Source organism: Lactuca serriola, chromosome 3 (assembly GCF_051521515.1).
Source record: "Lactuca serriola cultivar US96UC23 chromosome 3, Lser_US96UC23_V15, whole genome shotgun sequence".
Taxonomy (NCBI): domain Eukaryota; kingdom Viridiplantae; phylum Streptophyta; class Magnoliopsida; order Asterales; family Asteraceae; genus Lactuca; species Lactuca serriola.
The window spans coordinates 165,292,753-165,299,023 of NC_136410.1; the positions used below are offsets into that span (position 1 = coordinate 165,292,753).

Sequence of the window (6,271 nt, forward strand, 5' to 3'; positions counted from 1 at the left end):
GTCCTATCCGAGGGATATCATTACGGACTCATAGTGTCCGCATCAAGTTTCGAAGATTGTCCTTTGGACACCCTTCACTAACACTCGTAACCGGTGATATTCGGATTTTGGTTCATTTTTGAAAGGTAAGTCGTTCCTTGCGGTTGGTCAGCTAATTCATCTATGCGAGGCAGAGAGTAATTTTTTCAAATGGAAGTACTGTTGAGGTCTGCGCTATGAGGACTTCCCAAGGGGTTACCCATCCTAGTACTACTCTCGCCCAAGCACACTTAACTATGGAGTTCTGATGGGATCCGGTGCATTAGTGTTGGTATGATCGCACCCACTGAAGTCTGTCTTCTTGAAGAATAAGACCAGAGCTCTCATAGGTGAGAAGATTGGTCCTTTCATAATTTTGCTGAGATTTCTTCGAAACAAATTAGAAACATGAGGTACTCCATGAATGAGTACTTCAGTGTTCTGAAATGACAGCTTCGCAGAAAAACGATTTCGGAGAAAGAGGTGTGCGCATGAGACTGATATTGCGAGGATCGAATTGACTTGAGTCGTATGATAAAGTCGGAATCATACGGAAACTAAAGACATTAGATTTGAACATAAGGAGTTACAGACAAAACACAACAGTGCAACCTTTAATAGAGTTACTTTACTTTAGATTTACTCCAAGACTATTACTGCGAACAATGTATACTACAAAAGACAAGTATACGCAGCACGAGGAACCTTAACTGACGGGATCTCGCAAAAGATAAGACTCTAGTTGCACTAGTTCTAATTAGTTTATAAGTCTGGTACAACGAAACACCTTAATTACTTTAACGTGGGTCCAGAGTAGTTTTCGCTGCGGCAGTGGTCGGTAGCATACTTCCGTATATGCAAGCATTTGCTGCCTCTAGGCAGTTCCTTTTGTAGTGACCCACCTTGCCACAACCGTAGCAAGCCTGGTTCACACTGGTGTTGGGCACTTGGTTGATCGGCCTTGCTAGGCTCTTGCAGTAACGTATGGTGTGCCCCTTTCTGTTGTAGTTTGAGCACTACATCTCCCGACAAGGTCTAAGGTGGTGATAGTTGCATTTGCTACACTTTGGGAGATTTCCAGCATATTGTCTGGCTGGGTTAGGGACAATTAGGATACCCGAAGGGATGGTAGTAGGAGGTACAAATGTCGTGGCTGTGAAGGTCGTTACCGGTGGTTATTTCTTGTTCGCCCTTCGAAGTGATTTGTCCTTAGATTTAGCCCAACACTTTCGTTTGTTACCCTTGGTCTTGGGACTCGGGGTGTCGTGGTAGTTTGTTGCTCGTTGAGGTACTTGATTGTTACCTGGATTGGAATTATTGTTAACAATCCCGCTAACATTCGCGTTGTTAGGGTTAAGGTGGGTCATAATAGCTGACACGGCAGCCGAGACTGCTGCTTGAAAAGTAGCTGCATCAATCTGAAGAGTTGGTGTTTGGTTGATGGGCTGATCATTTTTCTTTGGCGCCATGATTCTATTTCACGGAAAGAAAATGAATTTGTGAGCGAGTATGGTTGAACCTAGACGTAGTTCGATCGCTCATGTAAAGAATAGAATTGTGTTCTCTAAGGTTTGACCTACATCCCTATGATGCAGTCCTGGTACGAAATGGAAGTATGTTCACGAAGGTTTGACCTACATCCCTATGATGCAATCCTAGAAAAGAGTGGAAGTAAGCTCGTACAATGGTCTAAAGACGTTTGTCGTTCAAGCCGAGGTACTATAGGTTGGTGAATAACATGATCAAACCACTAAAAGACGCTTGGAACTGTCTCCGGAGTTAAATTACTATAGTCCAAATGACTTGACTAAAGCATGTTTCAGATAGACTTCTATGATAGTATGATGAGAGTATTTGAACAAAAATGTGACATGGACGTTAGCCGACTGTCAACATCATCGATGTTTAAGATGTAATAAGTTTAGGGAAATTTGACCTTGAAGAAGGTCTTACGTCATATCCGGAGTAGCAAAAGTTATGGCCACATAAAGGCCTAACTAAAAGTACCTACAGTACAAGCAGTTTCATAGAAAATGCCACATAGGACATAGACAGGAACATGGTTCTTTTAAAACAAGAAGGAAAGTAAAGTATCTCCTACTGGTGATGATCATCCCTCTGGTGAACTCTCAGCTCAGCCAGTTGACGTTCCATATCAAGCAGGTGTCTTTCATACACCCTCTGGCGTACTCGGAGTTCTATGACTTCAGCTCGTGATTCATTCAGTGCTTGAAGCAGGGTTTCATGTTCTCTTTCAGATCTCTCACGAGCATCTTCCAGACGAATGGTGCGAAGGGTATGCATTCTCGTATTGGCGACAACTTCTGTGATTTGATGTAGAGCTGTCCTGCCTTGAATCTCATTTCGGGCCACTCTGCGGACCAGGATTGGCAAGATTCGGTCTGCTGAGCCCCTTTTGCTCAGGTCATAAAAGCTTCGGTCTCCATTAAATGGCATGGGTTGATCCTGTCCTTGGCTCTATGTTTCCAAGCATTCTACCCAAGGAGGCATCGGGCCTTCAAAAGCCGGACGAGGGTTAGGGTTCGGAAAGGGAGCTGTCTGGGGTAGGTTCTCAACTTCGGGTTCAAAGTTTAGCACCATCCGAAAGGTCTTCATCATGGTGATCATTCAAAGGGATTGGATTATCATTCTCTAGTTCTTCTCCAAACCATCCAGCAATGACTTCGTTCGGAAGGTACGGGTTGCCGTGGGGATGGGGTCCAGCCATGTTATCTATGCGAGAATTGGGGTAAGGAATTAATTATTAAACAAACTATCTAGATAATTATTAGAAAATGTTCATTAGTTACATCGCTATTTGTAAAGTGCCTATCAGTCATATGTAATCACAACAGGATAGGCCTTCGAATAAGTGACCTTAACTCCAAATTCACAAAGAATAGGGGTAAAGCAAAATTTTCACAAATTCTAAGTCTATAACATCCTAGTTACATATAGCCTTAGTGTATCCACTTAGCAACTATTAACTTAGTAATGAAGATCCTTTTTAGTTCTTAAGTATAATGTACTTATAGTAACACCAAATACCCCAATAGTATTTTAGGCCTATGTTCTATTGTTCTCATTGTGGTATTGTTGGTAAGATTTTAGACTTGTTGCAACCACCCAACTACACTTAGGCACATGCCAGTCAACCCCTGGATAATATAGTTGATCAGGCTATATCTTCCCAGTTTTGACTATATGTCTCTAATTCCACTTGTGTTGCTCAACAATCGTAATTCTTTTGTACTATCCTAGAGACAATGATTTTAATATGAATGCAGGCACGTATACTTAATTAAATATTTTATTATTTAAAGTATATACTCTTGGTCAGAGTATTTTAATCCCAATGTATTTATAGTTAGTATATGTTTTATGGGTTGATATACTATATTCACTATAAACAATGCTGTGATACCAATCTGTCACACCCCAAAATGGAGAACAGCGGAAACGTTCTGGGGCGGAGGACGTCATGTAATGTATCATAACAATGCAAAGTAGTAAACAAGCAACAACATCATCCATTGCATTAATAGTATAATTTTAGTTACAAGTGTTCTTACATAATATAAGACAACATAATGAACAATCAAAATAAAATAGGAGTCTTGATTTTCTCCATCTTCACAAAACCTGGTTGTCGTACCTGTCTATTTGTGACCTGAGAATACAAGTTATTTTGAAAGTGAGTATCAGCCAAAAAGTTGGTGAATTCATAAGTATTAATGTGTCTTTGATTTGTAAAATTGTAAAGAAATGACTTGTAAACCTTTGGAAAAAGACTGTATAAGTATGAACTGTTTGAAAGTAGTTGAAAGCATTTGAATACCCTAGCAAATCCCTATGATTTCTATTAGTATAAAGAGTAGCCTTCTACCAAGACCCGAATGTTTTCAAAGTAGTCTTCTACCAAGACTCGTATGTTTTTCTATAACAAGGATGGTTTTCCCCTCTATAACTACTATTAAGAAAATAAAGTCTACCTCGTCGTTTATGTGAATATATCACAAAATAAAAGTAATAGGAAAAATATAGCCATGTAAGTGTTATCCTTTTGTATTAGGATCAACTCGACATCGTGACTGCCGAAAAGGTATTAACCTTGAACATCCGTAGATTGTTCATTTTCCTATGTAGTTGGCAACAGGTTTAAGGAATGGCTAGTCCCGTAAAGGTACTCCTAATATAAGTATTAACCGTAGGCATCCGTAGATGTTCATTTACCTCTGTAGCTGACAGTAGGTTAAAGGCATGGTTAGTCCCGTAAAGGTACCCCTAATATAAGTATTAACCGTAGGCATCCGTAGATGTTCATTACCTCTGTTACTAACAGGTGGGTTCCGGAATGGTTAGTCCCGTCTAGTTATCCTATTGAATTAGGATAGGTAGAACTAATTTACATGCATAATATGTACGAGCAACTCATCATATAGAATCTAGGTACAAGTATCCATGTATGTGTATACAAGTAAATGTCTTTATGTAAATGTATTTATGTAAGCGTATCTATGTAGACGTATTCATGTAACATGTAATGTATAGTATAGACTTGTGAATGAAATGAATCTGGTGTAATTCCTTGTAATAGGAATAATGTTTTGTATCTCCTAACTATCCCTATAATAGTTTACTGGAAGCTAATTGATGTCCAAGATGAGATCTATCATATCAATACATATATATAAGAACATAAGTGTATAGAAATAGTTTTGACGAAGAGGAAAAATGGTTATGTAAGACATTGAAGAGTTTTGAACAATAATTAACAATGACTTGATGTCATTTTATTAAACATTTTAAGATTTTATCCTTTGATAACAAAGTATAACAGAGTTTTGTAAAAACCTTTGTAAAGTTTAACAACTAGGAAAGATGACTTGATGCTAGTTTGTAAAACGTTTTGGAAAGCCATTTATAGAAATCTGTTTGGTAAAACAGCTTAAAGTGTACTAAATTCTTTAGTACACTTTAATCACATAGATGATATAATAACTAGCATGATTAAACCTGTATCCCCCCATTAAAGCATTTAAAAACATTTAAAATATTGATTTAGGGGTATGAACTCACCTACAGTGAGCGGATCGGAAGGAAGTGTCGGACAAGTGCTTGGTGTCAAGTGAAGACTTAGACACACACAATGATCCTAATTACATATGAAGACATATGTATATAACCAATTAGTGATTATTACACTAATTAAACATGTATAAACATCCTATTGCAAGGAAAACACTTTGGTTCAAATGCTACACCTACGAAAGGGTTGCACCTATGGGTTGTATGACATGGCATCGGAGTTTATGGTCCATGAACCACCCCTTTATGGAGTTTACGGCCCATGACCATTTCCCCATGAGTTTAGGGCCATAAAGTCATGGTAAAATGTGCCAAATTGTGTTTTGAGGTCTTACAAGTCATGATTGGGCATCAAATGATCAAGTCCAAGCCTTAAGATATCATTAAGGGCACACTAACACTACCTAGTAGAGTTCACGGCCTAAGGAACCTTTCCTTAGGTGATTACGGCCATAAAATCCTATGGGGAGTTGTTTTGATTGTTGTTTAAAGTCTTAAACACTTCTAGGAAGGATCAAGGTTGGCATCGAAGGCATAGGAAGGAGCTAAGGTCCAATTTACCACTTTGAAAGGGGTTTACGGCCCAAGATCATCCTTGGCCGTAAAATCCTTTGTTATATGGTTTCTTGATGATTTTTAAGTGTTATCAGGGTCATACTAAGCATACAAGAAGCTATAGCAAGTGCACTTAAACGATCAGAGCTCGATTGGGTGTTTAAGGCCTAAAAATGACCTTGATTGGTGTTCACGGCCTTGGGACAACTGCCCCATGAGTTTACGAACGTAAAATCATGGTAAGGAGTACCATTTTGTGAATCTTGGTCCTTAGGTCCATGGGTTAAGGTTCTATGTCACTAACCAAAGCTTACTAAGGTTTTAGGGTGTCATTTGCACCCAAAAAAGGGGTTTACGGCCCAAGAACATGTCTTGGACGTAGACTCATTGAATCTCATGATTTCTTATGTTTTCTAAGCTCTAAATATGATAAACATGGTGTACAATGAGTTGGATCAAGTGTACTTACAATCTACGAGGTCAAATGGTCGATATTGGCCAAGAACACGAGTGTGTGTTCTTGGTGGATCTTGAAAATCTACAAAATGGAATGATTTCATGGATGAAATCATGTAAGATTACTAGATCATCTATGATATCAACTAGTTAG

The 6,271-nt window shown here is 38.8% G+C and overlaps 1 non-coding gene across 1 annotated transcript; it reads right to left on the reverse strand.

The window, feature by feature from the left end:
* Positions 1 to 205: 205 nt before the first annotated feature.
* Positions 206 to 324, reverse strand: LOC145096553 (5S ribosomal RNA). The gene has a single exon (XR_013703934.1). It is a non-coding gene; the product is annotated as a 5S ribosomal RNA (ribosomal RNA).
* Between the last annotated feature and the right edge of the window lie 5,947 nt (positions 325 to 6,271).